This window comes from Sorex araneus, chromosome X (genome assembly GCF_027595985.1).
Source record: "Sorex araneus isolate mSorAra2 chromosome X, mSorAra2.pri, whole genome shotgun sequence".
Taxonomy (NCBI): Eukaryota; Metazoa; Chordata; class Mammalia; order Eulipotyphla; family Soricidae; genus Sorex; species Sorex araneus.
In genome coordinates this window covers 343,465,598-343,487,609 of record NC_073313.1, presented here as the reverse complement: position 1 = coordinate 343,487,609, position 22,012 = coordinate 343,465,598, and positions in this window count along the sequence as shown.

Here is a 22,012-nt window from a genome sequence, read left to right as displayed (position 1 = left end):
AAAAAGGATCTTCCAGATCTACTTAGGTTTAAATAACACAAATATTGTCAAGGCAGTCTTATTCCTTTAGCCCAAATTGCCTTAATAAAGAGAAATAAGCAGATGAAGAAAAGGACAGCATCAGGTGCACTTAGATATTCCAAAGACAGAACAAATATATGGGGTTTCCCTGTACTAAGAAAGTGCTGAAGAATGTAACTAAGCTAAGATGCTGGGAGATATTAAGAGCAAGACAGCACCGGCATTCTGAGCACTCGGTGCAAGTCTAAGAGAGTAGGAGTTAGAGGGAGAGTTCTGGGAATGAGGTAAGATTTCAATTGACTCTTGGGAATCTAAAAGGTCCATAGTGATTCCGAGGAATCCACATATCAACATCCAAAAAAAAAATTGGCACTTGGGTATCCATCACTTGAAGGGTCTTAGTAGTTACACATAACACAATCAATCAAATTAGATAATACTGTTTTGACCTCTATTTTCCTCACTTTCACCTGGAGGAGCAGAAACAATTCACAAGGTGAAAATTATGAAGACACTGCATTTGTTTCTGCATTTGAAAGGCTCTCAGTCAGGGTAAGGCCAGTCTATCTATTGCAAGGGGTTGAAGGGGGTGAGGTTAGGAACACACAAAATAAACTTATATAAATAAAAATGAATTTTAACTTCCACATAAGAATGACCTTAATAAAAACACTTATACATCATTGTTACAGTGAAGAGAAAGGGGTTAATTCAAAGCTCTAGAGGGCAGGAATTATTTTTAGAAAGTCAAATTCCTTGATTACTGTATTTGGTAAAACTTAAGTCCAGCATTGCAACATTGAGACTTTCACCAAACTCAGATTCTTCTTCATCAGAGGTCCAGCCACATAACCACAAAAACTTAGAAAATGGGCCTGACTATACACTGCAAATATTTTTGCTCCAAAATCAGCTTACATGTTCACTTACATTCTTTAACTCTACTGTCATCATTTTTACAAAGAAAAACAGAATTGAATTATTTTCCTCATTCTTCACATTACCATAAATTGATCCTCATTCTTGACATTACCATAAATTGATCTTGTACAATTAATCGCTGGAGCAATAGCACAGTGATTGGGCGTTCGCCTTTCATGCGGCCGACCCGAGTTTGACTCCTCCGCCCCTCTTGGAGAGCCCGGCAAGCTACTGAGAGTATCGAACCTGCGCGGCAGAGCCTGGCAAGCTACCCGTGCGTATTGGATATGCCAAACACAGTAACAATAAGTTTCTCTATGAGAGACGTTACTGGTACCCGCTTGAACAAATCGATGAGCAATGGGATGACAGTGACAGTGACAATTAATCAGAGCTGCATAGAGATACTTATGAATGAAGGTATAAAGGAAACAGCTTCTAACAAGTCCCCAGTACATCCTAGTCACACTGCTCATGGAATCTTAAATACACACTAATGCTGATTTGAAGCTACATGTTATAGTATAAGATTTCTGAATATAATTGATTTATCATAATAAACATAAAATATATGTATTATACTTAGTGTTTACAAGTCAAGATATTGCAGGGAAAGGGCAGAAACCATAGATGGCATAAACCTGACAGAAAGAATGTTAAAACACTTCTGTAACCAACTTAATTCTTTGATATATTAAGGAGTTTAGGGGACAACAACTGCATACTTACAGTGTTGGTTCTAAAAACAAAACATTATGTAGGCTACTTGTCATTTATCTAAATTGGGTCACACAAGGCTCTGCTCATCACTTCCTCTGACTCTGTTCTTAGAAATCATTTCTGGACCATTTTGGTGCCTGGGATAAAACCAGGATTGGCCACAGGCAAGGCAAGTGCCTGCACCTCATTACATTTCTTTAAAAAAATTGATTACATCTGAAAACAAAATAAGAGATAAAGAACTAATGAATATTGTGGTATTCATTATTATACTGTGGTGGTATCTTCAGTTTAATAATTAATATATATGCAACGAATAAATACATACTTTGTACTTACACTTCTAATTCCTATCAGTCTTCACATCAGGTAAGATCTTTAGAATAAGATTCTAAAATTTTGTGTCCTTGGATAACTTTTATAATATCATGAGTGAGTTGGTACAAAGGCTGGATTCCATTCCAACTATAGCTGGTTTCAAAGTGAATGTTCTTAGCCACTAAGATGTGCCGTGACTCACATAGGGGGAAGCTTGGAGGCAAGATTTCTTTGAATAAATCTATAAATGATGTCTTGTCATTTTATAAAACAGTGTGATCTTAATTGCAAACATTTATCAGATGCTTACTACTGTCATAGTTCCATCATTCTTGCAGTCCATTTCCTTAATGAGAAAACCTATCTAAATGCCTGTCAATGGAGAGAATTTTGGCTGCTGGCTATCAGACTTGCAGTTATCTCCATTGGTGATAATTGCAAAATAAGAGGAAGGTGGTATTATCACCAGGGAAGACAAATTATGTTAACAGACAAAAGGTTGGTTTTTGTGCTGTAGTCTGAAAAGGTTAGAAAAAAGTAAAGATAAGTTCTAAGGATCTGAAATATCAATACTGCATGGCTGTGTTACCCAAATGGTAAGGGAAGCTAGAACTAACCAATGCGATGTTATGGTATCTGCTGTAACATGAATTTCTATGGCAAAATTGAGAAAATATAAAGATGAATAAATGTAAAGACTCATTTTTTAAATCAAAAATTTCCACAAAATGCTTATTAGAAATCATGGCAAAACTTAGGAGTAAAAAGAAAATAATTTTTAGACATAAGATAGTAAATTTATTGAGAGTATTAATGGAGGATCAGATTAAAGCAAAATATGTGGTACCAAATGTGTTTATAATTCCTAACCAAACAAGTGGAATAACAAGCTTTTTATTAAAGAAAGAAAGAAAGAAAGAAAGAAAGAAAGAAAGAAAGAAAGAAAGAAAGAAAGAAAGAAAGAAAGAAAGGAGGAAGGAAAGAAGGGAGGAAGGGAGGGAGGGAGGGAGGAAGGAAGGAAGGAAGGAAGGAAGGAAGGAAGGAAGGAAGGAAGGAAGGAAGGAAGGAAGGAAAGAAAGAAGCAAGGAAGAGAGGGAGGGAGGGAAGAAAGAGAGAAAGCAAGAAAGAGAGAAGGAAGGAAGAAAGGAAAGAAGAGAGGGAGGGAGGGAGGAAGAAAGGAAAAGAGGGAGGAAGGAAAACAGGGAGGAAAGAAAAGAGGGAGATAAGGATGAAAGGGGAAAGATCCTTAAAACTATCTGATTGAGGAGGAACAGTGATAGAAGAAAATTAATTTCCAAATTCCGTGATTATTCATTGAAAAATCATGACATTAAAACTGATTGCTTTGTAGTAAATGACTTCGCTATTTTGTTTAATTTTACTCAGGTAAAGTATATACAGCTTAAATTTTGCCATTTAAAATATTAAATGGCATTAAATCTATTTTTATGTATTTGTCACCACCATCCATCTTTAGACGAATTTTATCTGACTCTGTCCCTATTGAACATGAGTTACCTAATCTTCCTCCCCTAGACTTAGGTAATGATTATTCTACATCCTGTCTATATAAATTGGAATACTGAGGATATTTCATGTAAGTGAGATCATGCAATATTGATCTCTTTGAATTGAGCTTAGTTTATTTACCGCAAAGTCTTCCAGATCTATCTGTTGTATCACATATCATAATTCCATTCCTCTTTAATACAAAGCAGTAATATATTGTACGTATGTCTTTTCTGTTTATTAATTCATGGACATTTTTCTATACTGTGATTATTGTGAGCTGCACTACAGTTATGCTTTTGATAATTATGTTTTTGCCACTTTGAATTCTTTTGCATGTACAGCTGGATCATATGATAACTCAACTTAAATGTTTAATTAATGACATTCTATTTTCCAAAGTGTCAAAACATCTTATATTCCCACCAGTAAATCACCCTATTTTCTTCTTTTGAGTGTAAAATATTTAAGAATTTGAAAAATTTTGCTTACCTTCCTATTTATTTTTTTCTCACATGGATTCATTTGTAATTCTTGAACTATGGATTCTTCTGGACATGTGGCAGAGTCAAGAGAGAATTTTGGTACAATTTCTTTGACAGGATAGAAATATTCTAATATCACAGCACCTATAATTTTTCAAAACATGTTTTAATCTGATTTTTATAGTACAGTAAAATAAATATTGCTGCTATCATTAATTTAAAATAGTATAGTAAGTTATCTCAGGCTAAATGAATTGTGTGCCTTATGGTATATGGTGTGAGGAGAACGGGGTGTGAAATTTAACAGATATACTGGTAACCCTGCCACTCTGAATTTAGACAAAGAAAGTAACATTTTACTAAGGTAAGTATATATGTGGTTGGGGTCCAAAGTTGAATCAGCTTGAGATATATACCAGAATGCCCAGTTCTTCATGACTTGGATCGTGTCTACTTGTTATATGCAATAATTTATATTTGCTTATTAAATTATGGATGTATTTTTTTGTGAAACAATTGTTTGTCCCTCATTGAAAACAAAAGCCAACTGCTAGTGCAGATGATGAAAATGAAGAAAAAGTGAGACAAGCTAAGGCACTTAGGTTTTTTTGCCAGAATATAAAAATGATAAAAGAATTCAGCAGTGGCTCTGATCTGAGGAATGAACAAGTTCACCAATCTTTCCCTACAGAAATGAGAAAAAGACATTTGTGAAAGTGTTGTAAATGATCCAGTCAGTAAAAAAATTGCTCATCAAGTGAGAGATAAGACTTAAGTGAAAACTGAAAAGGGGGTTAATGTGTAGAGTGAGAATATGCACAGGAAACACAAGACTTATGATGGAAATGGGACTCGGCAGAAAGCCCAGATCCTGTACAAACATTTCCACGAAGCAACAGATGGGGAAGGCTCTAGTGTGGCTCCTCAACCAACCTTTGCTGTGAGTAAATTTGATGGGAAGATTTGAAGAAGCATTGTTTTTTCCCCGTCCTTGAATTAAATGAATTAAGTAGGAGAAATTGCATTAATATATAGTTTGGTTGATTAGTGATTTTTTTCTTCTATATCAAATTTATCTAAAAAGAGAAGTATATGGAGAGTAGAACAAGATTCTACTCCTTTGTTAAAAACCCTATGGGAATAAAAATGTCTTCATGAACATAGAAATCGATCAAGAATTTGAATCCTAAAACAATTTTTGGACCTTCAGAGTGTGGTAAACTCTATGGTTGACCTAAGTTGAAGTATTTTATTCCTCGGACACTAAGTATTCTAGAAATCAAAGATGAGAACTTTCTGGTCACATAATCTCACTGTCACTGTCATCGATTTGTTCGAGCAGGCACCAATAACGTCTCTCATTGAGGGACTTATTGTTACTGTTTTTGGCATATCTAATACGCACGGATAGCTTGCCAGGCTCTGCCATGTGGGCTCCACACTCTCGGTAACTTGCCGGGCTCTCCAAAAGGGGCGGAGGAATCGAACACAGGTCAGCCACATGAAAAGTGAATGCCCAACCACTGTGCTATCGCTCTAGCCACATAATCTCAATGTAGAAAAATTTGTGCTGGGATCATGGTATTTGTTTTTGTATGAGGCAACCACTTTATAAAATGGATTTGATTTCTAAGGGTTTTCATATTCTTCATGGACACAAACAAAAAAAAAAAACCATATCAGTGATTGAACTGTGCTTCAAACACAAATCAACTGGAGTCCAAAGTCTAAATAAATGAGCTCGGACAGATCCATTTGTTCCTCCAAATTTGTTGGTGGATAAGTATGAAACCCCTCTCTCATTCACTATACCCTTTCTCTACTGCTGAGTATGGTATGGTAGGGAGTTAGGAAAATAGTATATCCATCTAAGGACATTGTATATAACAGAGTAAATTTCAGTAATGCTATGAGCTCCATTTTGATTTTATATGTTTGAAAGATATTTTTCTATCAATACTGTTCACAATTTAATTACAATAATTAAGATAGTTTTCCAATATTATTTTTGCATTTGATTATATGCCTAAAAATCTTGCAGCTGTGTTTACCTATATGCCTTTTGTCTTAGACTTCATTTAAAATGAGAAGTAAATATCATTTTTATATATAGCTTTCCACTTGCTTTGTGAACTATTTTCATAATACCCCAATTTAGCCACATATCTCCTCTGCTGTGCTCAGATTTCTCCAATTAGGGCAAGAGTGGGACAGAAATCAGGGGACAACATCAGTTCGCTGGCCCTAGCAAGCGATGTTTCCAAGTGCTAGGAAAATAAATATATTTTTCTTCATAAAAACAATGTAGATAATTTGTAGTCATATTTGGCTACTCAAAGCTTTGCAGGCAAAATGGAACAAAACAAAATCCTTTTTGGCTACTCTACCTCAGAGGAGGGAAAAAGAAAATGAATTGCTGACCAGAAGCCAATTTTATCTTGACTGCTCAAAAAAAGGGAAAAAAGAAAGAAAATTCTTTTAAAAGACCACATGGCACAATTAAATAGCAGAGTAGATCAGTTCATTGCTTCTCTGTTTAGAGTCTGGGTGTGGGCTGATACCAAGCATTGGTGCTTGATACCCGACAGGGGAGGAGAAAGGATCAAACCAATTCAGCATACTCGCTATACTTAGACTGTGGGTGTGAGTACCTGAAACCTCTGACATAAGTCAGAACGCTCAATACAAAGAAATGACTGTGACTAATTCAGACATACATAGGAAACTCTGAACATATTAATTGCTGACTAGATCAATTTCTTGAAGGTTTAAGAGATTTTAGTAAGTGCAAAAAAGCCAATCACATACTTGTGAAACATACCTAAATAATAAATCTGTTAGAAAATATGGTCATTGAAATATTTTTAGGTTTGTTTAGCGTTTGCAAAAGTATAATGTATTTACCATGGGGAATCACAGACAATTTTAGTTAAAAATGTTACAGAAAAGTAAGCAGAAACTAGAAATGGGCTAGAATGTAGAATGTGTGCAGGATATGTTAAGACGAAGGAAACATGGGACTGGCCAAAAAGCTGGGAAGATGAGAGGAAGAACTTAAATGTGTACATGTGTGTACCCTCAAACACAAATTGTGGTCAGAGGTGACCTGAGGAGGGTGACTGGCTCCTTGAAGCTAGTACTTTGAGTCAGCAGTGCCATGCATTCTTTTCTTACTTGCACATTCTAGAGGTTCCTTAGTTTTATAATAGGAAAACCCTCCTGAGATTAAGATCACGAGGAGGGGATAGTTTCATTACTAGATTTTCTGGGAAAATTGGAGTATAGCTGCAGCTTCTTAAGTTAGGAACAAGAGGATAGATTCAGAATGTAATATTTTAAGGTTCATAGTTTTATGGGCTGGAGCGACAGCGCAGTGGGTAGGGCATTCACCTTGCAAGCAGCCGACCCTGGTTCGATTCCTCTGCCCCTCTCGGAGAGCCTGACAAGCTACCGAGAGTATATCGCCCAAAAGGCGATACAAAGTCCAGAGTTAACAGAAGGTTGGACTTATAAGTAACCAAGTCTGATTTGGGGAATTGTAGCAATGGGATATAAAACACAAAGGAAAGGTTGAAAATAAACTCAAGGGATTAGGCTGCTCATCAGAGCACTGTAAGCTTTTCTTGGTGGGAGAAAAAGGGGCAATTCACTGATGAAGCCTAAAGCACTTGGGGTTAATATCCAACATGTATATGGAAAAGTTGATTTAATAGAAAGTTATGCTTTGGAGTTTTATAAATAGTATAGTAGATAAGATGCTTTTCTTGTATACAGTGAACCTGGATTACATCCCAGGCATTCAATATACTTCCACAAGCCCCCTGGAGTGATCAGGATTTCTAAGCATCCTATAACAATCCTTAGGGAAATGTAATGATCCCTAAACACAGAGCCAGGAGTAATCCCTAGCACCGTGAAGTGTGCACCCCCCAAAAAAATAAAGAAAGAAAAAGTTATGCATATTTTGTTTAAATAAATGTATAGCTAATAATCATTTTAGTAAATTCAAGAATAAATTTATATTTTTGGAAATAGTATATTTATATATCACTTGTATCACTTGTTATCCCATTGATTGTTGATCTTTGATTTGCTCAAGTGGGCACCAGTAATGTCTCCATTCGTCCCTGTCCCATGCTAATGTAGCCCAATGGTATCTGCTCGCGCCAGGAAGAGGCAGAGCCTCAAACCATTCAGTCAGGGTTTTGATGAAAAAGTTTGACCATCTCATTGGTGGGCAGCCACTAGGTCTTTTGACATCCCATAGAATCCAGTTGGTAACAACTCTAGTCCAGCAGTTGTCACTGAATCACATTACTTGTCCAGCCCATCTGATTTTTGATGCCTTGGTAAACAAGACAGCGTCCCTGATTCTTGATCCTCAATGGAGGTCGGAACTCCAGATTCCTTCTCTCACTTGAGTGAAATGTGATACTCCAAGTATAGCTCTTTCGATTCCTCTTTGGGATACCTTAATAGCATTCTCATCCTGTTTTCATAGGGCCCAGGTCTCTGAGGCATATGTTAGTGCAGGAAGAACAGTGGACTCAAAATGATGTGTCCAGTGCCGGAGGTTCTTCGTCATCCTAACAACTTCTTTGATGCTCTTGGAGGTGTCCCACGCTACTCTCTTCATTCTGCGCAGTTCTGGTGCCAAGCCGTTCCTCATGTTGAGTTCTTGATCCAGATACACATAGCTGTTGCATTCAGAGACGTTCCTTCCATTGAGCTAATGGAACATCAGGGACTATTTCCTTTTTCGTGAACATCATTTGCTGAGGTTCAGCTGCAGTCCAACCTTTCCCTACTGAGTTCAAAGTTGTCCAGGATTTGTGCCACTTGGTGAATGTTTGGCATTATTAGAACAATGTCATCAGTGACGCGGAGGTAGTGTAGTTGCCAACCGTTTATCTTCACTCCCATTTCTTCCCATTCCAACCGTTGCATGACATTGTTGACAGTGGAACTGAAGAGTTTTGGTGAAATGGTATCACCCTGCCAAACTCCTCTCTTTACATCAATGATGACTTCCTGATAGAATGGTGAGATCCTAGTGGTGAATCTGTAATACAGCTCAGTACTTGATGTATTGAGTTTGAATGCCCTATTTGGCTAGGGCTTCGATTACTGCTTCAGTCTCAACAGAATCAAAGGCCTTCTTTAAATCAATGAACTTTAGACAGAGGGGCATCTTGAACTCTCCTGAAACTTCAATGAGCTTTGTCACTGTGTGGATATGGTCAATCCTACTGAATCCTTTTTGGAACCAGGCTTGCTCGCATGATTGTCCTTTGTCTAGTGTTCTGCCTATTCTACTCAGGATGACTCGAGTGAACAACTTATAGACGATGGACAACAGGTAGATTGGGCGATAGTTGCCAATGTCGTGGATGTGGATGTTTCCCTTCTTGTACAACAGAACAGTCCTGCTGGTTTTCCATTGGGACTGAACCTTGAATTTGGACAGGAAGCATGTGAAGAGCTGAGCCAGTGTATTGTTGAGTACTGGTGGCAGATTCTTCAGGTGTTCGGGTCTGACCTTGTCTAGACCAGGTTCTGTATGCGTCTTTACCGACGAAATGGCGTGTCAGATTTCATAAGGGAGGACATTGGGAATGTTATATCCCTCCTGTGGAATTTGATATGTGGGCAGGTGGACTTGGCTGTCAAAGAGATCTGAGGAGAAGTCGTGAATATTCCTCTCCATTGCCCGCTGGAAGATGTGATAGATCCATCAGGAAATTGGAGGGCAGTTATCTTGATCTTGTAGTTGATGAAGGACAGGGGAGCACTGGGAATACTTTTCCCAGTTTCTGCTGCATTGGCCAACACTGCTGTTCTTCTCTCTTTGAGGTCTTCCTTTATTGCTTCTCTGCACAGCTTTGTGAGCTCAGACGTTAGCTTATGGTTGCCTGAGGCTAGTGCCAAACTACGTTGGAATGAACTCGAGAGTTTTTGAAGACAGGCATCTATTTGTGGCTTTCCCACTCTTGGCATTCTTCACTCAGTCATGGAGGTGCTGAACCAGTCGATTGTATTATTTGTCGATGTTGTCAAAGGCAGCATCTTCCCACATTGTTGCAGTAGTTCCAAAGAGCTCCCAGAATTCTGGGAGTTTTCTTTTGCAGACCTTTATTCATGCTCTGTGAAGTAGAATTTTGCACAGAACCAGGTAAAGTAGAACCTTGCGACCTTGGATTGCAGGTTCATGGAGACCCAGTAACAAGAACCTCTGTCTGCCTCCTCCAATCTCTTGTGCTCTGCCCCAGGAATCAAATCCTGTTGACCCACCCTACATTGCCAGATAAATACCTCACCGGCCAACCTCCTCTACCTCCTCTACATAGCCACCAACACCTTCCAGGCCACTTTCTGGACACAGCATAAGACACTTAATACCCATTTCCATAATTTTCACACCATATTTGATGGGCTTCAAATATGGTGTGAACCATGGGAATACTGGTAAGGGAGATTAGTATTCCATCCCTCTTGGACAGAGGTATTGGTATTTTCCATCCCTCTTGGAGAGCCCGACAAGCTACCAAGAGTACCCTGCCCACATGGCAGAGCCTGGCAAGCTACCTGTGGCATATTCAATTTTCTAAAAACAGTAACACCAATAGGCCTCATTTGACTGAGACCGAAAGAACCCCCAATATAGCAGCGTTCAGAAGGATGAGCAAGGAGGCGCTGATAAAATCTCAGGGTAAAAGTAGACTGCCAAAACGAAGAAATACTAAAATGACTATCTGTACTTTTAGTGCATGTACGCTGGCATCAGAAGCATCCCTCGAGGACCTGATGGTGCAAGCGCAGATCAAGTATGACATCAGTGGTCTGACCAAAACGAGAAGGCATCGATCACATTACGCCATTTTCCACACTGGAGAAAACTGTTCCTCGAAACATGTGACAACAGAGGCGTTGGTGGTGTCAGTGTCCTTGGCATCAGGAACTTGGTCATGAGCATTGATTCATTTGAATACCTAACAACCCCAATTGGACAATTATGCTTGAATAGATGTGGCTCACTGCTGGCAGTTTCTATCTTCGTCGTCTATGCACCAACATCCAACTACAATGGAGAAGAAATTGAGAAATTCTACATGGAGCTGGAGAAGTTCTATAAAGAAGACCACATCTTTTACAGCATCAATGTTGGTGATCTAATGCCAAGATAGGACTAACAAGGTCACCCAAAGAACTCCACATTGGGTCCCATGGCCTAGAATGGAATGAACAGGGTGAGAAACTGTCTGAGTTCATCATGTTGGTCAAGACCATCCATGGTAACTCACAGTTCCAGAAGGCCAAATATAAACGTCGGACATGGGAGTCTCCCGGTGGACAGTTCCACAATGAAATTGACCACATTGTATTCAATTGAAGGTTTTGCTTGACCTACATTGCTGTTGTCCCCAAATTCCAAATGGGATAGGACTACTGTCTCTTTTGTGAAAATCTTTATATATCCACAGATAATACATACTTTTTCTGTTGTACTTTTTTATAAAGGGATTGCATTTTACACTGCCAGACACTTTCATTTTTCATTTTGCATACTATATCTGAGATATTATTTCACCACACATCTCAATAATTTATTTTTAAATGTATACATACATTTTATTATAGTTTTAATGTATGTATTTTAGTTCTTTTAAAATGTACAGTGAGTTTCCAATTTGGACTATTTCAAATAATGATACTGTGAATAGAATACATGCTTTTGCAATGAGCAGTTCCTTATGAGTAGTTCTAAAGGCAGACTTGCTGAGTCAACAATTCTTAAGTTGATAGATATAATTAAATTGTGCTCAAAATGCTTTACAATTTACAGCATCTAACACTGCATGAATAATCTGATCTTTCTCTGTCTTTTTGTATTTTATTCTGTGGACACTCGGTAATTTTAAAAAATGAGGATACTCTTCTTTATTTGAATTTATGGATATAAGAAGAAGGGTTTCTTAATATTCCTATTATCCATTTGGTTTCTTCATCTATAATACATCGTTTTATATCCTCTTACTATTTTAAATTTACTGTATGTTTACATATTCTTTATATATACTTATTTTTTTAGATATTTGTATGTATATCATATATATGTTTGTATGTTTATATGTGTGTATGCATGATTAGGAGTATAGCAAGAAAGTTTTCTAAAACTCTCCCTGACCACAGAGACAGGAGTAAACCCTGAGCACAGCCAGTGTCATTTTTGCATTTTATTCTGCGGACCAGAGTGATAGCACAGTGGCCGACCTGGGTTCAGTTCCTCCGTCCCTCTCAAAGAACCTGACAAGCTAATGAGAGTATCCTGCCTGCACAGCAGATCCTGGCAAGCTACCCGTGGCATATTTGATATGCCAAAAACAGTAACAACAAATCTCACAATGGAGACATTACTGGTGCCCGCTCGAGCAAATCGATGAACAAGGGGATGACAGTGCTACAGTACTACAGTGCATTCTATGGACATTTAAATACAAACAAAAAACAAACACAAATCTCAAAAATTGAGTTGAATTGAAGACAGAAAAGGACAGATAAAGGATGATATCACTTTGCTTAGTATATAGAGTAATTGGATGAGGAAATGTGGTGCAATAAAGTGGATTTCTAAATGACCCTTGACCCAGAGTATATAGAGAAGGACATAGAGGGAAAGAAACAAAAGAGGAAAGGAAGAAGAGAAAGGGAAATAGGTGAATGGAACAGGGGCCCTGGTATACTGCTGATGTGGAGAGTGATAGTGTTGTATATCTAAAGCATAGATTCAACAATCCTGAAAACATGAGATCTAAATTATAATCACTGAACTTTGAAACCTGTCTGGCAAGATGGTGGGGGAGTAGGAGGGAGGAGCATGGGAACACTGGGAAATAGAAGTTGACACTCTGGAGGCATTGGGTGATTGAATATTATCAATAACTTTGTAAAACATAGTTCTATCTGATTCCAATATATTTGATTATTAAAAAAACAATACTAAATAGAAACTGAAGCAGGCAGGTAGATGGAGGGGTGATTGGGGAGCCCTGACGATGAGATTTTGAGAAGTAATAAACCAAGATGGGATTTGAAGTTACCTAAAGTAGTTAAAAGTATTGAACCCGCATTGTGGACAAGGATCTGAGGCTTGCTAAGACTCTAACTGATACTGATGCCAGAGCTTTGCTAGGAGAAGCCTGGACCTATTCAGGAGAGGAGAAACTTCAGCAGAGACAAAAGGCTGTAATAAGGATGTGAAGTGGACTTAGCAGAAGTTTCAAAGTCTCTATGACAATACCACCGCGATAGCAGTGGCCTGAATCCATGGCTCCTTGAAAAATCGGGTTGTAGGATTCCTCTCTTAAGTTATGTGGAACAAATGAAATGGACTTCAAGTGAAGCTTGCTGCCTGCCTTGTGGGGCTGGTAAGACGGTGAGACAAGAGGCTCATCTCAGTCCTAGATTCCTCCAGCCACTTCCTGGATGACGGAAGTGGCCAGAAAAAAAAGAAAAAGTGATAGACACCCTTCTGTAAGCCAAGCTGCCATTTCTTTCTTCTTCCCACCTCATTTAAGTCATCTGCAGCAGAAATAAACAACATATCTAAAATTTGTGCTTCCAAGTGGGCTTTCTAGAAGCAAATACCAAGAAAGGATTCTTGTGCTGGTAGTTGTTGAAGCGTTCTGAGCTACCCCCTGTAGAGTGCAGGAAAGTGGCCAGGGAAGTACAAGAAACTGGCATGATTTGGGCTCAGCTGGGTCCAACCTCCTTCTCATTCTGAGCCCACAGAATCCTCTAGGCCAAAAAGAGTATCACAGAATTGTATGCCTTAACAGCAGAAGGCCCATCTTTATATTTCAGTATCAGTTTTCACCAGCTGCTCTCTATCCTGGATGAAAGGCAGAATCTTCTATGCATTGGTAAGCATATTTATTTCCTTCATCTAAAGATGGGTTGTTCTAGGGAATTTACAGGTAGCTGAAAAACTCTTAGAATTCAACACACTCTGTCCGGGCGTTGGAGTGTCTGAGCTGCATAGGACATGTGGGTGGGCACCAGCAGCATTTCTTACAGAGGTTCTCAGGCATTTGGTTTTCTTCTCTGATTTTTCAAATTCAGAAGACCTGGGATGTGGTTCAATAGTTTGCGAATATGATGTGTACATAATATTGATATAGGGTCATGCCTTGAGAAAGTTTTTCCAAATATTATTTTTTACGTTTTTTATCATACATGTGACTTCTAGATTTAGTGACAACAGTTTGTTTCTATCCTTGATGGGAATATGTTTATGACTCTAATATTCACACTGCATGCAATATTAGTGGTTTACTGGGAAATCCCTTTGAATAGGTTTCAATCATTCCTGGTCTTTCTATTGAGAACTGCTTACCAAGAAAGATGCTGAATGTTACCTAGCGTTTTTCCAGTAAATATAGTAATCATTTTTTAAAAAAACTTTTGGTTCTAATTATCAAGTTTTAAAGATTCTTTGAATTCATGGTTTAAACTTTGCATGTTTCCTATGATTTTTTTTTAATTACACTGATAAATTCAAAAGTACTTTTAGGATTTTTGCATGAAGTATCATAAGTGACAATGATTACCTTCCATATTTTCTTCTTTCTTCTTTTTTATTCCTTCTATCCTTGATCTATTTATCTTTTTGTTCTCTCGGTTCGAAAATTATGTGAGTCCCATAGAATAGAGAATTAGCCCACTGCCGTGAATTATGTAAAATATTTTGTAGAATATAAAAATGACTGTTCTTTGAATGTTTGGCAGAAATTACTTTATAAAACAGTATAGACTTGGTATTATTCGAAATAGAAATGTTTATATGGCATTTTGATGTTGATATTTGGCTTCTAAGTTACTTTCATTTATTTCTTTTATGAGTGTTTAATTTTTATAATTTTCAGAAGACTTTTGTACCATATTTATAACCACAGGGACAATATCCCTCTATTACTTATCATAGAACTCTTGGAAAATCTACAAGTTAATGTACTGAGTTCTTATATCTTTACCTAATTTTTTCATTCGTCAATTCATTACATGTTTGTTAAGACTAGTTAACATTGCCATGATACTGATACTAAGAACTAAGATTTAATTTGAATTTTAAAGACTTATCAGTATTTTATTTATGTGTAAAATATTTAATTTTATTTTTGTATGGCACTTTCCATTAAGTCCCTGTGTCTCCTAGTGTCTTCTTGTATGTCAACGTCCTGTCCTTATTTTTAATGACCTTTAAATTTTTGAGAAACACTGGTCAGGTATTTTGTAGAATGGCATTGAATTTTTAATATGTTTTCTCACGATTTGATTGATTTTATTAAGTTTATTTGTTTTGGGGGAAGAACTTTGTCAATGTTAAGTATCTGTTTTATCTTATAACAGATACACTGCTTCATTAGGAGTTATTATGATAATGTTCATATTAAATACGTATCAAGTTAGTGTCACTGCTTCATTAGGAGTTATTATGATAATGTTCATATTAAATACATATCAAGTTAGTGTCTTCTGGGTTTTCCCACAGAAAGTTTCTATTTTTTTCCACCATTCTACACTCAGTTCTTTGGAAGCAAGTCATAAAATCTAGCCCATCCATGCTCAGCAGAGGGAAATTAAATTTACTCTCCTTGAAGGGAAGTAATATTTCATGGGTTATTTTTATGTAAAAAATATTTTCCTTTATGTTCCATTTTATGGGCTGGAGCAATAGCACAGCAGTTGGGCGTTTGCCTTTCATGTGGCCAACCCGAGTTCGAGTCCTCCGCCTCTCTTAGAGAGCCCGGCAAGCTACTGAGAGTATGGAGCCCGAGCGGCAGAGCCCGGCAAGCTACCTGTGCATATTGGATATGCCAAAAACAGCCAAAATACGTCTCTCAATGAGAGACATTACTGGTGCCTGCTCGAACAAATCCATGAGCAACGAACGGGATGACAGTGACAATATTAATTTATGGATACTTAATCTGTTAGGAAATCCCAATGTTATCAATTTTCACTTTGTGGCTTGAAATGTGTCAACTTTCTGCTGATGCAATCCCTATGTTTTTAATATTCTCTTCCTCACTTCTTTTACAGCACTTTTTATTTTATTCTTAAGAGATGCTTCAGATTTGGGGCTGGAGTAATAGCACAGCGGGTAGGGTGTTTGCCTTGCATGCGGCCAACCCAGGTTCGATTCCCAGCATCCCATATGGTGCCCTAAGCACCGCTAGGGGTAATACCTGAGTGCAGAGCCAGGAGTAACCCCTGTGCGTCGCCGGGTGTGACACAAAAAGAAAAAAAAAAAAGAGATGCTTCAGATTAGGTTCTTTCTTCTTGGAAAAGGGGATTTCCCATTTTCCTAAGAAGTTTGTATTCTTTTATTGCAGAGAAAAATCTAGAAGCCAAGATCTAAGTATTATGTTCGTTGTTACTGGAATGTATCTGCTGTGGGCTTTCTCAGTGGCTATAGCTAGGACGTTTATGCTTGTTAATTAATTTGAACTTATGAGTATATAGTATTTATGAATTTTATACATTTTATTATCTATTTTTGAAGTTTCTTCTTTGCCCAATGCTTATAATTTATAATCTATATTTTGTGAGAAATTGTATGATTGTATTGAACTCAATTGAAAAATACGAAAGATTTAATAAAATATTAAATACTTTAATAAAGTAATTTATAGAACATGAAAACAATTTCAATGAGTTTTCTCAATATAGTATTATATATAAATTTACATATGACATAAGATATAATATATACAGTAAATTCATCAATTTTTTCTGATATGTTCATTGAACTAAACAAAACTTTTTCATTCAATTTAATGTTTTAAAATATATTAATAAAGCCTAATATTTCTTTTTAATATTTAATTAATATTTAGTGTTTATTTCTGCTAAAATCAGTATAAATTTTAGTAATATGGGAATTCATAAGTATTCTCTATATACATATTTGTTTTGTCTAAAGAACTGGAGGGTTTTTATAAATTTATTTTTTATTTTTTGGAGGGAGTTGGGCCACACCCAGCAGTGCTCAGGACTTAATGGCTCTGAGTTCAAGAATCACTTCTTGATTTCATGGGACCCTATGAAGTCCTGGGAATCAAACCTTGGTTGACAGTATGCAAGGCTAACTCCATATTCTTTGTACTATTTCTCCATCCCTATGTTTCTTTTTCATTTTTTGTTCAATTAATTATTATATTAAGGCACCCTGATGTACACAGTTTTCATTGTTGAGTTTCAGGTTTACAATTTTCCAACACCTATCCTGTCACTGGTGTCAACTTCCATTCATCAGTGCCCTTCTTTTCCCTCCCACCTCACCTTCAATATATATCTCCTTGATGGGTTTATTTTCAAGTTTGGATACTGCCACATCTACCAGCCCTGCAGTGTGACAAGGTCCACGTATGGTGGAAGGACATTCAAGGAATGCTTCTTTCTGGAATTAGACAATGACATCTCACCCTCCACTCCCAATTCTCGAAATCAGTGTATTCATAATGTTTGAATTGTCCTTAATCTGTATGTTTAATCTCAGGAGTACTAGGAAAATAATGACTGGAGACTCAGCTCATGTAAAACATGCACCAGGAGATAACCAGGTGGGTCAGTAAGGAAATTTATGAATGACTTACTGAAAAGTGAACTTACAGATAGAAAGGGACCCGATATCCTGATAGCTCTAACTGACCTAAGAAAAGGCCCTGGATTTGGAATGGAAAGAGTTAATGAAGCCATGATCCGGTAAGATGAAAGTATTGTACTACTCTGATGCAGTTCATAAGTTGTATGTTTTGAACCTTGCATATTATACTTGTGCAGTTTGTATTTTTAAAATACTGTACAACCAAGTTTGGGATTAACTGAGATAGAAAGCTTCTTGCCTAAATTTCCTGCTGTAATGAAGTCATAAGTTAGATGCATATCAAGAAAATAAACATATAAATATGGACACAAAGATTGAATAGAGCAGATAGAGACTTCCAGACCTTCTTCAACATCTGAGAGTGTTCATGTCTTTCTGCTGACTCCACATTCCACCTTCAGGGGTCCTGAACCTTTGCTGCAGGCAGTTTGCGGCAGGACAGGCAGGAGATTATAGTTTAGACCTACTATTTTTAGCTTTATTGGTTCTATGGTTCAGATCCTGAAGGTACATACCCAAAAGTAGAATTTCTGGATCATTATGTAACTGCTTTCTGAGACATCTCCATTATGTTTTCCACAGGGATTGAACCAGATAATATTCCCACCAGCAGTGAATGAGCATTCCTTTCTTCTCCACGTCCTATCCAGCAAATATTATTCAATTTTTTAAATCATCATCATCATCATCATCATCATCATCATCATCATCATCATCATCATCATCATCCCATTGATCATCAAATTTCTCGAGCGGTCTCAGTAACACCTTTATTTGTCCTAGCCCTGAGATTTTAGAAGCGTCTCTCTTTCCCAAGGATGCCACACTGGAGGCTCTTTCATTGGAGGCTGGAATGAGACCCAGCTTGTTACTGGTTTTGGCATATGAATACACCATGGGGAGTTTGCAAGATTCTTCCTTGTGGGCAGGAAACTCTCAGTAGCTTGCCAGTTTCTCCCAGAGGGAGAAGTAGGCTATAAAATAGCCTAGGGACTGTGTAATCCCATCAACGGCCAACATCCAGAGACTTAAAAACAAGCTCTCGGAAGAGAGCGATGCAGAGTCCCTTGCCCACATGCTTGGCTGTCTTCCCTGGGGCCCCTACGAGGGGATTGGCTCCAGTTTCTCTCCCCACCCCGAGCAGAGCTCCCGGTGGCCAAAGACCTCCAGAGCCTAGCCACAGTCATGCTCAAGGCCCCTTTCTACATGTCCGGATGAGCCTCACACATGAAGGTACCGGCAGAGGAACCCAGGTGTGTGGGACCTGGGGCTGAGACCTCTAAGCCTGCTTGGATCGGGACTGGATCTCTTCTACCCAGATCTCCCATTTTCCAGTAGCTAGGTGGTCACACCCAGGGACTGCCCCCAGTGCTGTGTAATCCCATCAACGACCAACATCCAGAGACTTAAAAGCAAGCTCCCGAAATATTTTTTAAACATGTTTAAATATATTTATACATTCTTACTAGTGTGAACTAATATGTCATAGTTGTCTTGATTTGAATTTCCTTGATAAGAGATGAGCATTTATCACTTGCCATCTATCTTCTTCAAAGAAGTGTTTGTTTCCTCTCCTTATTTTGGTAGCATTTTAAGAGAATTTATGTTTTTTTATGTTCATCTTTGTGAGTCCTTTACCTATTCTGGATATTAGTCCTTTCCCTGATGTGTTAAATGAAAATATTATTTCATGTATATTTTTAATCTTTGTAAATTTTGTCCCTTTTTATTGCCTTATTGCACTGGTTAGGAATGTTAGTGTAATACTGATAAGAAGTGAAAATAAGTATCCCAGGCTTGACCTCAACATATTAGTTAATACTTTAAATTGATTTGGGCTAAACTAACATTTTTCTGCTAGAGCAATTAGAGCTCACTTGATGATGTGATGGATTCAATATGAACTTCACTAGCTAAATTGCTAAAAAAAACTATTTAGTATTTTATGTCATTATTTATAAGGAATATCATCTTGTACTAATACTCTCATATTTTTATATATGACATTTATGTACTCAATTTGATTTTCTTTCAACCTGGGTTCTCAAAAGGTAATTTTTTAATTAACAAAAATATGGCATTTGATTGCAAGTTCATACAGTTTAGAAGACATTTAAAATATATTGTATATTAAAATTAGAAGTTTATGTGACTTGATCAAAGAAGGTCAACTTTTGAATGATAGTAAGTAAATACTCAATATTTTAGAAAATTGCTTTAAATATTTATTTTATAATTCGCTAAGGTTATACAAAAATTTCTACATATTTTTAGTATTAAAATGATAAGTTTGCACAATGAAGACTACTAGGAATCACACTATTTTTTGCTAGAGTAGGTGAAAATATTCTGCATAATAATTGCATCCTTATGGATGTTTATAATGATTTGTTTTGAGGAGTTAAGAATATTCTCATATTTTTTATTAATATTCATACCATTTTATGGAAAGCTGTGAATAATACATCTTTTCAAAACTTAATTAATTTGACTTTAACATTTTTCATTTTATAAAAAATATGCACAAACATGAGATGCTATAGTGGGGATTCCATTAATGGAGGGGCAATTGAGATGATGAATACCTTATACTATCAGTGTCTTTTTTTTTGAGTAGTCAAGCAGGTTTAGTATTTGAATTAAGTAAATGAAGAGTTCAATATTTGAACTCTTATTATTGAACAATTTTTTTTCAATATTTCTTCTATTCTTATTCTTTTGATTCTTTTCCAGTTTAATTTTTAAAAGAAAAAATGATGTAAATATTGGTTACTCCAAATTTTTTTGTAACAATAATATTTTTGTATCCCACATATGAGAGAAATCATTCTGTGTCTATCCCTTTCCTTTGGATTAACTTCATAAAGCATGGAATTCTTGAGATCCGTTTTCATAGTAGCAGATAACATGATTTTATCTTTTCTTATAGCCAAGTAGTATTCTATTGTATATGTGTACCATAGTTTCTTATCTAGTTATTCTCTCTTGGGAACCTGGGTTGTTTCCAGATTTGGGTTATTGTGAATAGTGCTGGAGTGAACATAGGAATGAAAATGTCTTTTTTTGAATAGTGTTTATGGACCACTTCAGTAAATGCCAAGAAATGGAATTGCTGGGTCATATAAATGTGAAATTCCTAGTTTTTCTTGGAGAGGTGTCCTTATTGTTTTCCCAAAAGGCTAGACTAGATGACATTTCCACTAGTAGTGAATGAAAGTTCCTCTCCCAACATCCACACACTTGTTTTAGTGTGTTTGTGTTTCTGATGTGTGCAGTGGATATATTTTTTCCTCTTTATTCCTACCTAGATTTCAACCTACGACAGATTACAGCTTTAATAGTTTGCTTTATTTTAAGTGACTCAATATTTACTCAAATACCAAGCTTGTTATGACAATGGGTAAATTTATCAAAATTAAATTTAAACAAAATCAGCCTTTGAAAGTTAACATGGGGCTGGAGGTAGGGTGCTTGCCTTGCATGTGCCCAGCATCCCATATGGTCCCCTGAGCACTGCAGAAGAAATTCTTGAGTGCAGAGCCAGGAGTAACCCCTGAGCATTGCTGGGTGTGACCCAAAAAGAAAAAAATGAATGAATAAATAAATAAGAGTTAACATGTTAGCCTTTTCTTACCGTATTACAACCCATATTCTAGCCAAAGCACATATCTTTCTCTCTCTCTCCCCTCAAATTTAAGTACATATGTAAAAATAAAATTATTTTACTTGGCTTAAAAATAAGTTAACATTTCAGAGTGAAGAATCCAGGCAGATGGGCACCACAAGCCAGAGAATGCTCCGGACCTCAGACCAGGCCAACAACACTGGGGTGACAGACAGAGAAGGTGCTGCCACTCTAACTTCTCCAGATGGGGTTCTGACAACACTGAGCTTCTACTAACACACATCAGGTATGTGGGACTGGAACCTTTCCTGATATACAAAAAGCTGCACAGGAATGGCTCTCCCACCCCTGAGCGGCCATTATCCTAGAGGCACAGAAACCAACTTCAGAATGCAGTGGCTGCTGGCAGATATACTTCTTAACTGTGAACTAAGCTACGGCCCTGTGCAGCCCCGGGAGGGGGAAGGTTTTTGTCCCACGGCCTTTTCCCCTTTGTGGCAGCATGGCAATCACCACCTTTCAAAGCAAATTGGACAGAGAGGTAGGAACTTGCAGTGATGGGAGGTGCAGGGAATCTTGAGATGGGGAGGGGAGGCAGAACCGGCCCTGCTCCCCACCCAAATGAAACCCCAAGCACCCGCCCACGAACAGCTCCACCATTCCTCAACAGCCATGATCCCAGAGGCACACAAACCAATCTAGGAATGCAGCGGCTGTGGGCAGAAATACCTCTGGACTTAATTACTA